The following is a 15,533-nucleotide window of genomic DNA, read 5'->3' as shown; positions in this document are numbered from 1 at the left end:
GTTGTCTTCTTTGGTCATTTTTAACAGTAGTAATCAGTTACTTGTAACTATTAACTGGTGAAAACTCAGGTTGTGTACAACAAGGACCTACTGTATAGCACAGGGAACTCTGCTCAATGTTATGTGGCAGCCTGTATGGGAAGGGAGTCGGGGGAGAATGGATACATGTATATGCATGGCTGAGTTGTTTGCTGTGCACCTGAAACTATCACACATTGTTAATCGGCTATACTCCAATATAAAATAAAAAGTTAAAGAAAAAAAGCTATTATAAAAAGAAAGAAAGAAAACTCAGGTGGTATGGATCCCAAAGACTAGAAGACCTGTGGGGATGGAGGACTACCTGGTAGGAGGCCTTGAAAAAGAGTCAAGTGAGAAACGAGATGGCCCCAGGACACTTGCATGGGCCAATGTAGGCTTAGAAGAGGGCAGTGGGGAAGTAGGAAATTGACTGACCACCGCTAAGGAGACATTATTAATACGTGTGTCTATCGAGTGGAGGTGAAGATTAAGGAAACAGCAGCCAAGAAGTCTCCTGGGTAGACCTGGGTGACTTTGGGTAGACATTGGAGCCATGTGCCATAAGGAATACAGAATGAGTAGGTCTGAGAAAAGGAAGGAAGGGTGATTTTAACTGGGACATATTAGCAACTTTGTGGTGCATCTGTGACATCCAAATGGGGATGTCCAATGGGTCAGGAGAGAAGCGGGAGCTGGAGATACACGCTTGAGTCCTCTGTGTATGTGCTTTGCTGAAATCATGGAAATCGAATGAGTGTAGCTGACTTGGGGAATTGATGTGCCCTACATTGCCTTTTGAGGCAGGAAGAACCATTAGGTGAATCATATGAAATTGCCAATACTTAACTGTTTTCTGACTGTCAAGAAAAGAATTTCATATGGTTCAAACGAAGATTAGCCCCATCTTTATACTTCATGAGATTATTTTTACCCTCTGCAATATTGTAGTACATATAAGAAATACGTATTTGGTCATTAGATGACCAAAAGGTATTTCTCTGTATTTCTCATATGTATTTGGTCTTTGTCCTGGCTCACGGATCCCCAAACCCTTTTGATCTCTTGTCCTCAGTTCCTGAAATTGCTTCACAGCCATAAAGGTAAAATAGGTTTCTTGTTATTCATAATAAACTCCTTTCCACTACAACTGGGTTTATATTAATGAGGTGACTAAGGATGGGAACTTGTTGCTAGGGGAACCGACCATGAATAGAGGAACTTTCAGTTCATCCCCTGATTTCCAGGGAGGGGAGAGGGGCTGAAGATTGAGTTCAATCACCATGGCCAATGATTCAATCAGTTATGCCTAGGTAATGAAGCCTCCCTAAAAACCCAAAAGGAGAGGGTTTTGAGAGCTTCCAGGTTGGGGAACCGGAATGCTTCCACGGGTTCCAACTCCGTGAGGACAGAAGCTCCTCTGTTCTGGACCTCGCCCTATGTATCTCCTCATTCTGGCTGTTGATTCATGTCTTTTAGTATTCTTTGTAATAAACTGGTAATCTAGTGAGGAAATGGGTTTCCTGAGTTCTGTGAGCTGTTCCAGCAAATTAATGAAACCCAAGTAGGGGGCTATGGGGACCTCAGACTTATAGCCAGTGGGTCAGAAGCAGGGGTAACAACCTGGGCTCACAACTGGTGTTTTGTGGTCTGATACTATCTCACGGCGGATCATGTTAGAATCGTGTTGACTTCTAGGACACCCGGCTGGTGTCCTAAGTATTGCTTGGTGGTGGTGGGGGGAATCCCCTGACCACACACATTGGAAATTGGGTTCAGAAGCCAAAATGCCCTCATCAACCAAAAATGGCGATTTAGATACTCGACCTCTTGTGCAGATAGAGGAAATAACAGAAGAGTTGGGTGAGCTACTGGGCAGAGACTGGAAAACTCGGGCTGCAGCCTGATAATCTGAGGGCCTTGCCAGTGTCAGGCAGGAGAAGGTCAGCCACACTGAGGCAGGAGTGTGCTGATGACCTGCTCGACTGCACTGCCAAGAAGGGGTTTATTCTCGGGGAAGAGTTCCTACACACCCTCAGGAGAAACAAGCCCTCCGTCTTCCTTTTAGTGAAGCCCAGGGAGACAGTCATTAGCAAAAGAGCCACCTGCAGGTAAGTCAAAAGTGTTTAGGTCTGAAGAGGGTGAGTGGAGATTTTCAGGCTGGGCTTCCTCTGATTGGGGATGGTCCAGCCTTTCTCTAGGCCAAGGAGAAGAATTCAGCAAGCCAGCTCACCTTGGAGCAAATGAGAGCATCCTTGTACTCCAAGTGTAGGTCTCCCCTGCTCCACGAGTCCCATTCTTCCAGCATCCCTTGAGAAAGAAGGAGTTTATCTCATATCTTCTGTTGAGTCGTCCACCGGGCAGATGTTCTTTCACATTACACGTTATTGCCATTCCTCTGACCGCTGTTCATGTTATTGATGGTCACAGGATGGACCACCTGAACTCCAGTGTTCCTTAATAGAATGTTGCGTCCCACATGTGGTCAATACAGAGGAAGAAACATGGAAGTCACTCACACTTTCCCTTACTTCTATTCTTCAAAATGCTACTATATAAGGCGGTATAATTATATAAAATGTTCTTGAAAGGCTGTGTATAACTAAAGGGACTTTTACTGAGGGAGGAGCTTTTTTATTTTGCCTCCATGTTTCTGTTGAGAGGCAATTCTCCATGAACATTGCACATTTCTGAACTATCTGGCTTCTCTAAGCAAAGACATTTACAGCCAAATTAAGAATTTTTGATCCAGCAATTCCATTCCTGGGTATTTATCTGAAGAAAATGAAACCACTAATTTGAAAAGATGTATGTTCCCCCATTGTAAGCAGCTCTTTTCAGGAGGTCCTGTGTCGTATGACTTTAACAATAGTTATATATATATACACACACACATAATGTTTTTTTATTATGGTAAAAGTCACATAATATAAAACATACTATTTTAGCCATATTTAACTGTACAGTTCAGTAGCACTAAGTACATTCACATTGTTGTGCCACTCTCACCATCATCCATCTTTTGAATTTTTCACCTTCCTAAACTGAAATTCTGTCCCCATTAAACACTAACTCCCCATTCCTCCTTCCCCCACGCCCCCGGCCCCTGGCATCTACCAATGTACTTTTTGACTCAATGAATTTGACTATTCTAGGTACCTCATATAAATGGAATCAAACAGTATTTAACAAAGCTATATTTTAACTTAACCTTTACACCAGGTGCCCTCATGCTTCACTAACCTCTGGACCAAGCACACCCTTCAAATCTTTTGATCACACAATGCCTTGTTTAATGTGTTGATTCTTTTCTTAAATTAAAGAAGTAGAAATGATGAATAAGTAATTAACGGTGGACTAGATCTTCTCCCCAGATTCCCCTCCAGTAATCTGGTGAGCAAACTGCATGAACAAGATAGCATCTAAAGAAAGATCACAAGTATTCAGCAAGTCTGCACACAGTGAAAGATGACGAAGGTTGTGGCCCCCTCCCTGAATGATTAATAGTGACTAGCTTCCCCTTTCTCCCTTTAAAAACTTTCATGGTTGGGCAGAATCTTCGGAGTTGGTTCTCGGATACAAGCCCACTTCTCCCCAGGTTGCCAGCCTCCTGAATAAAGCAACCTCTCCTTTTCTAACCAACATTCGTCTTTGTATTGGCTTTTGAGCAGCGAGCAGCCGAACCTGAGTTTGGTAATACCATGTTCATTGACACATTATTTTCAATAGCCAGGATGTGGAAGCAGCCTAAATGTCCATCAATGGACAAATGGATAATGAAGGTGTGGTATATATATAGCATGGTATACTATTTAGCCACAAAAAAGAATGAAATCGGGCTTCCCTGGTGGCGCAGTGGTTGAGAGTCCGCCTGCCATTGCAGGGGACACGGGTTCGTGCCCCCGGTCCGGGAAGATCCCACATGCCGCAGAGCGGCTGGGCCCATGAGCCATGACCGTTGAGCCTATGCGTCCGGAGCCTGTGCTCCACAACAGGAGAGGCCACAAGAGTGAGAGGCCGGCGTACCGAAAAAAAAAAAAACAACAACCCATATGATCTTACTTATATGTAGAATTTAAAACAACAACAACAATAACAACAGCAAAAACCCAAGCTCATAGATACCGAGAATGGATTGGTGGCTGTCAGAGGCACGAGGTGGAGGGGCTGGGAGAAATGGGTGTAGGGAGTCAAAAGTTACAAACTTCTAGTTTTAAAATAAATAAGTCCCAGGGATGTGGTGACTATAGGTAATAATACTGTATTGCATATTTGAAATTTGCTTGAGAGAGAAAATCTTAAAAGTTGTCATCACAAGGAAAAAGATTTCGTTGTAACTATGCATACTGACAGGTATTAACTAGACTTATTGTGGTGAACATTTTGCCATATATACAAATATCAAACTATTATATTGTAAACCTGAAACTAATATAATGTTATATGTCAATTATACCTCAATTAAAAAAAACACTTAAAATAATAATAAAGAGAATATTTGTATAAGGAGACATTCTGGGATACTGAAACTTGTCAACATCTCCCTCCCTAGAGATATTTCAAGGTGGAAAAGATAAAGACTTCCTCTTCCTCTACCCAAAGAAGAGTAGCTTCAATTCCAGATTACAGTTAGGTTTTTTCTCTTTCCTGAGGAGATGATATGCAGGCCACCAGTAGCCCTCTGATGCAAAATCAGAGTTTCCTAACTGTGGGAATCCTCTCTAATAATGCTCCCCACTGTATGCAGAGCCCTCATTTAGCCCTCACTGCATAGCCCTGAGGGCAATATTGTCCAAACGTCACGCTGCTTTTGCTGAGAGCAATCAATGGTCTTTGTCTCTGACACAGAAGTCTCATTTTTTTTTCTGTGTATATGTATATATACACAAATAGTCACATATATGTATATAGGTCTATTAGATTGATATATATTTATATAAAAATATATATCATGGTACACATAAATAAAAGTGTGGCAGGCTAACTTGTTAGTCTGCAGGTAAAATAAAAGTCTCAGACCCTTCATAAATTCCGACTTAGTTTTATATGTAGATTCCTCTAAGGAAATCCTTTCCCATTTAGAAGGATTATCCTGGCCTGGGATCCATCCCATCTTTCCCTCAGAAAATAGTAGGAATGGGGACGTTTAGGATCGTTCAGGGCGGACTTGGCATCCACGTCCAAAAAGGTTATTAGCGCTGCTCCTATAGGTGTGGATTGTCTCCTCACTACTCAAGGTCAGCCCGTAGGTAACCTTTGGATCAAGTACATTACACCTTCACAGGTAATAAGGCCTTAGGACAATCATTAGTATCGACAACAGAAAGTCCCAGAACTTACTGAGGAGGAGACCCTGTTTCCTCATGGCGCCACTAACCCTGCACAGCTCGCACCCCCCTAGGAGTCTGAACACTTACCTCTACCTCGAGCACCTTTGGAAATTCTTTGTTCCTCTTCCAGCTTCCAGACCAGGTCTCAGGGCCTGCAGATGTCAAAGGAAGGACAGTTCCTTAGGCTCTACCACTTAATAGCCACCTCTTAGCTACACGAAGACCTGGTAGCTTTGTGAGTGTGCCGACACAGAAAAGCTTCAGCGGCCTTAAAATGAGTGTGTGCTTATCCAGAAATACTTTCTAATTACTACCTGGCTTCCCCTCCCCACCTAGAACATTCTAACAGCCCCCAGCAACTCTCAGCGCTCACAGGAGGCCCAAGCAAGGGAGGATAATTAAGCCCTGCACACTTTACAGAAAAATCTCCATCTGTTTATGTCTTCCCTGTCCTGACACTACTTCATGGAAGTTCCCCCAATTTTCAATATTTAAAAGGAAACAAACCAAAAGTAGGTAATGCTTTGCAGTAGGGCTTCATGTTTCTGATCAAGGATCCACTTTCCACTCGCCCACGTTATTCCGGCCTCAAGCCTCCCCACCACATAGTTGCTCATCTCCATCCAGCGAAGCCATTCTGGACCATGTACTGAGATGGTGGCCAGTACGGCAGATTCCAGACTTGCCTTTATGGAGACAGCAAAACTGTTCTAATAATCACCTCCATACTTTCTTCCAGGATGAAATTCACATGATTCTCCCAGTTGTCTGCACTGTCATTCATTAATACGAAAGATTTCGTGCTAATTCTCCTTCTTCCATCCAGGAAGGAAAAAAAGAGCTCATCCAAGCCCTGTTGTGCAGTACCACCTGCCTATTTGTCCACAGCCAAGTAATGATGGATTTGGAGCTGGGGGGATGAATGGGAATTGTGTTTATTTTATGAGCTGCAGAAAGTTGGCTGGGGAACCCAGCGGGAGGCTTAGCCAGAAAAAAATGATTTTATCTTATGCTGTGTGTCTTCTCTTTAGAAAAATACATGGCATTATCCTTTCCTGAGGTTGGGAAAGAAAACAAGGAAGGCGTGTTCTCCAAATACTGGGTTCAAGGTCTGAGTAGCTTAGGGTGTTAGGCTTTTCTCTGTTTTCAGGGATGCAACACTCCAGCCAAAGGCTGCCTGCTCAGACTAGGCAGTGGCAAAAGGGAGAATGGGCCACACGGGGCCTGGAGGGGCCCTGACAGAGGGTCCCTGGGCCAGCGCTCAGTGACCTGGAGAGGATTCCACACTTTGGGTAATTTTTAGATGGCAGGAAGGAGCAGCTGTCCTCGAAAGCTGAGGCTTTTCCTCACGGCAATATTCTGACATGCGTTCTCATGGAAGTCACCACAGTTATCTTAATGAGAATTTCACTAAACAATTTAACACAGAACAGCTTTGGAGGATGTTATGAGGAAAAACACCACGTTGGAGTCTTCACTTTAAGTGTTGATTGATTGGCAGGAGACAGTTTCTGGGTTGCTTTCTTGCTAAAGCAGCTTCCGTAGGTTTCAGTTTGTACAAAGCCCAAGCTGACTTAGATTTGGGAAGAGGGCTTTGGTGTGGGCATTTGAAGAAACATCTCACTGGCCATTCCTGGCTGAAAAGCTATTGGGGAGGAGAGAGAAGCAGAAGAAAAACGATATTAGTGAGGAAAGTTTCTTACTAGTGAAAAGAAATAGTGCCAGCGGAGTCAGAGCCATATAGGATTTTCTTTCTTTTTTTTTTTTTTTTGCAGTACGCGGGCCTCTCACCGTTGTGGCCTCTCCCGTTGCGGAGCAGAGGCTCCGGGCGCGCAGGCTCAGCGGCCATGGCTCATGGGCCTAGACCCTCCGTGGCACGTGGGATCTTCCTGGACTGGGGCACGAACCCGTGTCCCCTGCATCGGCAGGCGGACTTTCAACCACTGCGCCACCAGGCAAGCCCACCAAATAGGATTTTGTTCTTAGTGTAGCCATACCCATATGTCTCATTTCTCACTCTCTTTTTAGGTATTAATTAACTTATTAAGTAATTTGTAAATTTTTTTTCGACATATGATTGACATGTAACATTATATTGGTTTTAGGTGTGCCACATAATGATTTGATATATGTATACAGTTGTCCCTCAGTATTCGTTGGAGATTGGTTCCAGGACCCCCCTTGGATACCCAAATCCATGGGTGCTCAAGTCCCTTATGTAAAATGGTGTAGTATTTGCATATAATCTAATCACATCCTCCTATACACTTTTAATCATCTCTAGATTACTTACAGTACCTAATGCAATGTAAATGCTCTGTAACTAGTTGTAATACAACGTAAATGCTATGTAAATAGTTGTATGGCCAATTCAAGTTTTGTTTTTTGGAACTTCCTGGAAATTTTTTTTAATTAAAAGATTTTTCACCCACAGTTGGTTGAATCCAGAGGTACGGAATCCATGGGTAGGGAGGGTGGGCTGTATGTTGCAAAATGTTCAACACGATAAGTTTCATTAACATGCATCAACACACATAGTCACTACTTTTATTTTCTTGTGATGACAACTTTCAAGATTTACTCTCTTAGAAGCTTTCAAACGCACAGTACAGTATTGTTAACTATAGTCGCCACGCTGCATGTTATTACATCCCAGGACTTGTTTATCTTATAACTGGAAGTTGGTACCTTTTGACCCCCTTTTCACATTTCACTCACACCCTCAACAGCCTGCCTCTGGCAACACCCAGTCTGTTCTCTGTAACTACGAGCACATTTATTTCTCCCTCTTTTTATGCCACATGAGAAGAGGCTGAGCATGATAAGGCAGGAGAATACAGAGGGAAGTTGTTTGGGAGCGCTAGAAAGGCAAAGTAAAGCTGTCTCTTTATGTTGCTCTAACAGCCCAGGCAGTGGGTCCCTGTCCACGCTGGGTGAGCCAAGGACCCCTGCCTGCTAACCCATGCAGCGCCTTTGTTCAAATTAGAGAATGGCAGTGAGGCTGGATGAGCAGAGCAAGGTCTGAACTTCAGCCTCTCTGCACCCCCTTGGGATAGTACCCTGAACACTCATAGCACTGGAGAGAAGCCCCTGTGGCTGAGGAAAGACCCATGAACTTGAGTGTCTTCCCTGAGGTCAGTCTTCCTGGGAGTCCCAGCCCTCCAGCCTGGAACACAGAGCCAGGACTTCAGGGCGACCCAATTAGATGATAGCAAATGTCACAGCCACATAGTGCCTTTTTCCCCCCTTCTTCTGTAAGAAGCCCTTTCCCCTCAGAGGCCACTGTAATTAACCCGAGAGAGAACAAGCCATCCTTCTAGTCAAACAAGAAGCTCCTATCACAGTTGACATCTTCAAATGGAAATCCCGTTTTCAGGGATTTCATGTATATGTCCTTCCGTGTGAAAATCCTTATAGATGATGTTAAAAAAAAAAAGAAAGAAAAGCCATATTAATATTCCAGTGTGCCTCTACCCCATCCTAACAGATCTAACAGTTCTAACAGTTCAGATCTAACAGTTCAGAAATCTATACGAAGGAGCTGCTCTCCTCATTAAGGAATCAGACAATGACAATCCCGTTGTCTGAGCCAGAGTGGGTGCAGAGCTGTGAGCTGCTTTGTCTAAATGCCACAAATCGTTATAGTTTTGCTCTGCACTTCAGTATTGGCGTCATCACCCTTTAATGGGCCAGAAGCCTCTGCTGTAACATTCAAAAGGAGTAACAACATTCTTGGTCCCTGTCCAGTTTTCAGTATAATTATTTGTCAGAATCATATTAACCTGATATATGACAAACCCATAAAATGGATTCATTTAGGTATCCAGGAGTCCTCCCTCATTAACTCTGATATTTATAGCTATGGCTTTGATGCTATAATCCCTCCTCCTGTGAAACATAGAGCAGGGATGTCAGATTTCCCTGAAGCTGTTGGGGCGGGGAGTCATTTGTTATCTAGTATTGCAAAGAGGGGCAGAAGAAATCTGGCCTCGAGTCCAGGCCCCCATGAACCTTGATTGGCTCCTCTGACAATTCCTCTCTTTTTAGGGCAGGGGAAAAAAACTAAAACTAAACACTTGTACACAAATCCTAAAGGTTTAATAACTTTCCCAAGGTAATGAGGAAGGACCAATGACTCTGAAGTATTCAGAGAGCTGGTTCTGTAATCAGACTTCCTGGAATCAGATCCTGGCTTTACCACTTACCATACTAGCTTGGGCAAGATGCTGAATTTCCTTAGACCTCAGTTTCCTCATCTGTAAAATGGGGATTGTTGAGGGGATCCAAAGAATTAACACATAGAAAGTGCTTAGGACAATTTTTGGCCCATAACAAGTGCAAAATAAATGTTACTTCAATTATGATTACAATTGCTATTACTACCTTGGGCCACAGCGAAACTGAGATTTTGCTCTACAGGTCTACAGTGTAGCACAGTCGCTTTCGCACCACATTCTAGGGAGCACTGGGCCTGAGCAGAGGTGACCCAGGGACCCCAGAGGTGGAGGTGGGGTAGCTGTGGAAACTGCAGGGGCAAAGGCCCATCAGAAGCATTCCCCATATTCTTTAGTCAGAACCTTGATGCCTCCACCCATTTCAAGTATTGGAATCCTAGATGAGTTTTCATTTAAACAGTGGATTCTGGGACTGAAATAAAACAGATTGAAAACTGCAGCTCCAGATACCTGTGACCTGTTCAAGTCCCCCAGCTAATCTAAGGGGCCCTATGAGCCCTTGTCTCTGCTGCTCACCCCAAATTCATAAAACTGTGATCACGAGGCCGTTAGAAGTTTTCTTTTACTTTTCATTTTTTGGGAGTGACATGGCTGGGACTTTGAATTCCTGGTATTGCCGGAGGCTAAGGGTGTTTCTGAGGGCTTGTAAATGGCAGTGTTGGAAACGTTGTCCATGATGACAACCAGAGCCGTGAGCTTCTATTGCATCGGGACGATCAGAGATGAGCTGTTAATAGTGATGGGGTCTGAGTTCACCGTGGTGTTTCTCCTGTTGCCGTCTTCATGGTCGAGCTTGTTGCAGGAATCCAAGGTCCACTGTGTTCTCAGATTGTCCACCTATCTCCTGGAGACCAAGCATCAGGCTTTTGCAGTCAGCTCACATTCTTGGAGAGGGCCCTGTTTGACTCCCACAAAGCCCTTTAGGATTGATTCATTAATTCTGAACAATAATGAGAATGCAATGAAGCCTTTTCTACTCATTCCAAAAGATCCTAGTAAACACCAATTTCATCCCATCATCTGCTTCCTCAGAACTTTAGTTTCTCCCCTGTAAGTCTGTTGGATAAAGTTCAAATTCTTCACCCTGACTTCTAGGCTGACCTAACCCAACTAACCCTAACTTTCTGATACAGCAGGCAAGTTTTATCACCACCCTCCATGTCATCTGTTCCCCACTCTCTCCACCTTTCCAAAGCTGATTCATTGTTAAAGAACCATCCCTGAGCCCTCTTTTCTTCTGAGCCTTCTCTTGACTACTCAAAACACAACTTCTCCCTTCTTTGATCTACAACTGTGTGTTCTGTCTGCTTTGCTCACTTAGGCCATTATTCCATGATGGCAGTTCTAGGAGTAAAGAGATGATGCATTAGACACACCATCAAGGAAGGTCAGTTGCAGTTACCAAGACAGGATCCCAAAGAGTGGCATCTGGACTGGGGAGACGGAGTACCGCTAACCTGACTCTCCCAGCACTCATGTATCAGTCAGAACGCTCACTGTAAAGAGACGCAGGTCATTCACATGAGCAGAATGCATGGGTCCCCTATCCTGGGCTCTTTTCTCCCTCCTTCAGTATGTCAGGGAAGCTTAACTGGTCATCAGGAGGTTGACTAGACATTTCAGCAAAGAAGGGAAATCGCTTTGTGAACTATTTAATATGGATTACAGTGAGAACTGGCTACACCCCTCTGCCCCCTAGCAGGAATGGGGCCCCTACTGACCAAATGCTCTGGCCCCCAAATTCAGTGTCTCTCCATTGGATATTGTCATCAACAGTGAAAATATCTGCTTCTCTTTTCCCCCAGTTTTCTAAGCTCATAAGACTTATTTTTTCCCTTCTACAACTCATTAATTTTATCCTTTTATTCAAGAAATATTTGTTGAACATCATTTGCTATGTACCAAATGCTAGGAATATAAAAGTGAGCAATACCCTGGATACTTCCACACCACTGGCTTTACTACAGTCAAATTTTGATAAAGATCTAAAAGCCATTCTTTCTTTTTAAGATGACTTTGGTATATTTAATCTGATCCATTTAGGCCTTGATACCAGAGTTTTGCGTAACATCATTACCTGACTTTCCTGAATGAATAGCTTATCGCCTCAATAGTATTTTAAGCTCCTAGAAGACAGAGAACAACTCAGTATTTCGCATGTATCCCTTATAGTAGGTAAGGTATGTTGTGCACACAGTAAGAATTAAATATTTGTCTCTTTACAAGAGACACCATGTTTCTTACCAGCCATAAGGCAAGAGTGGGGGCAGCTTTACCTAGTTTTATTTCAGAAATTCCCCAACCAATGGCCCACATTAAATTCAGCCAGCAGACATATTTTATTTGGTCTACAGACAGTTATGGTTTTGTTTTTTCTTTTAAATTGAGCAAACATTTAAAAAGGTGAGATCTCTCTCTCTCTCTCGCTCTCTCTCTGTCTCTCTCTCTCACACACACACACACACACACACACACACACCCCTAGAATTCCAAGCTCCTTTGGATTTTCAGCTTCCTTTGAAAAACTGGAAGACCTACAACTCTTGGTCTCATACCCACTGAGCAAAAGTGCTGGCACGAAAGTATGCAGGCCCACTTGAGAGAGCAAATGTTCCCGGTAGGCTGCAGTCTCTGTCACTGTGTTTCATCACACTTGGCCTGCCTCACTTGCATAACAGCTGAATTTTGAGTCATTTGAGTCTGTGGCCTCTGTTTTACACGAAGCCAGTATGTTGGGAAAGGGGAGAGGAAATAGCCCCCCTCGACCCACAGAAAGAGGATCACTCTGAGCCAGCCCTGAGTTTCCTGGCGCTCTGGACATGAGGACAATCTGGCCGCTGGGCCTGCACCTTGGACCTGGGCCTTCCTTATGGTTAGTGTTCTCTGGAATGTGGATGCTCCCTGTTGAGGAGACTACTGGGGCTCCAAATGGCCTGTCTCATTGAATCCAAGTTCTCTGCCTCTCCAGCCCAGCCTGGACCCCGTCTAAGCAGTGCTCTGGCTCGTTGCATGCTGACTACCCTCAAGTGCTGCCAAGGCAACCTGCTGGCCTCGCTGTCCCCTCCCCCATACCTGTCACCTGCTGGCCTCGCTGTCCCCTCCCCCATACCTGTCACCTGCTGGCCTCGCTGTCCCCTCCCCCATACCTGTCTTTCTCATTCTCTCTTCAGGCAACATGGAGTGGAAGAGTGCTCACCAGGAGGAAAGTAAAAGAGGGAGGAAGGAAGAAGAAGGGAGAGGGAAGACTTTTTGAGAGGGAGTTTTATATATTTCATCCTATTTGATCTCAGGCCTCTGTCCAGAAAGATTTTAGTCATGTTTGTGGGTGCGTTTGTGTTCAAGTGTGTTGTATATATGGGATGTGTGTGTGTGTGTGTGTGTGTGTGTGTGTGTATGCAAATAGACCTGCAACTCTTATTCAAGATAGAAAAGGAAAAGCAATAAGAATATTGAACTTATCAGGACGTCCCTGGTGGCACAGTGGTTAAGAATTTGTCTGCCAATGCAGGGGACACGGGTTCGAGCCCTGGTCTGGGAAGATCCCACATGCCACGGAACAACTAAGCCCGTGCACCACAACTACTGACCCTGCGCCTTAGAGCCTGCGTGCCACAACTACTGAGCCTGCACGCCAGAGCCCGTGAGCCACAACTACTGAAGACTGTGCACCTAGAGCCCATGCTCCACAACAAGAGAAGCCACCACAGTGAGAAGCCCGTGCACTGCAACGAAGAGTAGCCCTTGCTCGCCGCAACTAGAGAAAGCCCGCGCGCAACAAGGAAGACCCAGCGCAGCCAAAATATAAATAAATAAAAAAATTTAAGAATTAAAAAAAAAGAATATTGAGTTTGTAACATAAGTGACAACCATTGTGCAAAAGCAGGCTTCTTTCCTATCAAATTACCAAGTGCATGTGTGCCCATACGTGTGCACACTAGGAATATACATGCACATGTGCCCGCACACATATGCATTTCTTTTTTTTAAAATTATAACTTAATGACTTGCTTATGTAGAAACTTGGAACATAAAAATCTAAAAAAGGGAAAGAAGAAGGAATAAAACTCAAACATAATCTTAACACTCAGAGATAATTTTTCATCTATTTCCTATTTCTATGCATAATGCATATTTTATATTGCTGGAGTTTATACTGCATATTAAAGTTTACTAGCTTGTTTTTTCCCTCTTAAAATTATGTCATAGACATAGCCCAGTGACATAAAAAACACTTTATAACAATCACTTTAGTATTTTCATTACATCCATAGTGTGGATCTTCACAATTTACTTAACCAATTTCTAATTTTTGAGCATTTAGACTGATAGAAGTTTTTGCGGTACACGGGCCTCTCACTGTTGTGGCCTCTCCCGCTGCGGAGCACAGGCTCTGGACGCGCAGGCTCAGTGGCCATGGCTCACGGGCCCAGCCACTCCGCGGCATGTGGAACCTTCCCGGACCTGGGCATGAACCCATGTCCCCTGCATCGGCAGGCGGACTCTCAACCACTGTGCCACCAGGCAAACCCTAGATTGATAGAAGTGTTTTGACTTTTGTAAGTAACAAGATAATAAACATCTTCACCCAAGGATCTTTGCATTAATTATTATTTCCAAAAATGGAGTAACTGGACAAAGAGTAAAAGTACCTTTAAAATTCATGAGCTGTATATTGTTAAATTGCTTTCCTAAAGGTGATACTACGTTATCTTCCCAACACCCTGATTTGAAAGTGTGCACTAGGAAGCTCACAGAAACGTTCATTTAGATACACCTAGCTAAAATGTCTAACAATACACGAAGGACTTATTTTATTGTATAATTTATGAGTGCCAACAGAATATATCATTTGAGAATATCAAAGCCACTGGCTGAAAGTGTGTTTGCCCAGGCGACACAATTCAGTCTTTCTAAGAGAAATAAAAGAGTAAACCTCTTGTTTGTCCCCAGATACAGCTCTGGGAAATTCATCCCTCTCTAACCACCCCCTTTCATTCTAGGGTAGACCTGCAGCATGTCACACAAGTGACAGTGACATGTTCACTACTGCCCACTATACTACTGGCCAGCGGAAGAAGTCCCTCAGCTCACTGCTGCAGAGCCCGCGGGGCCCCATTTCCCTCCACTGCCCGTTTCCTTACAAATTCTCTCTGGATTCCCAATGTGTTACCATTGCCTTTTCTCCTTCCCAGTCCAAACTTCTCTTTTGAAGTGAAAGGGGAGAAATAGCCCTCCAAAGGATACTTTCAGGTTTCAGAACTGTACTGTCTTGGGCTGTATGAATTTTCATGTGTGTGTTTCCTTCTTATTATTGTTTTTATCATTTGCTCTTTGTCTTACAACCCTCATTCCCTGTAACTTACAGAACTGGTCTAGCCAGGGCTGGCGTGGCACCAGCCATAGGGAGCTCTAAGGGCAACTCTCCCACCTCTGCTTAGAGAGAACTTTGCCCCACCCCGAAAACTGGCCAGGCCAGAGGAGAGGAGGGTGTTGAAAGGTAACCTTTGTTTTCCTCTGGCTTAGGGATTTTAAGATCCAGCATTCAGACGTCAGCCTCAAAATGTCCAGTCATTTTCCATGCCATGAAGCTCCATAGTCCCCCATGTCAACAACTGCTTGAAGTTTGCCCACAGGCCCACTAGGCATCCTGGAAGTTTCAGCTTGTGTAGAACCTAAACCCTTACTGGGGACCTAGTTATGGACGATTCAACATAAAAGACACAGTGAGATTCTGACGTTAAAATCCAGTCCTTCCTCCTAAGAAGTTGTAAAGTATCTCTGTCCCCGTTCTTTCTTAGAGATTGTCACCCTGGTTATCTTCTGCCAGTCCGCTTACATTTTTCACTCCGATAGCAGTCTGTTTCAAAATGGTCATTTCCTTAATCCTGGGAATTTTTATATTAATTACAAAACATTCTCTCTGTCTCGGTGCTTCAACTCTCTCTGAATT

The sequence above is a fragment of the Tursiops truncatus genome, chromosome 4 (assembly GCF_011762595.2).
Source record: "Tursiops truncatus isolate mTurTru1 chromosome 4, mTurTru1.mat.Y, whole genome shotgun sequence".
Taxonomy (NCBI): domain Eukaryota; kingdom Metazoa; phylum Chordata; class Mammalia; order Artiodactyla; family Delphinidae; genus Tursiops; species Tursiops truncatus.
The sequence above is the reverse complement of the archived record's forward strand: the minus strand, read 5'-3'. Positions refer to the sequence as shown.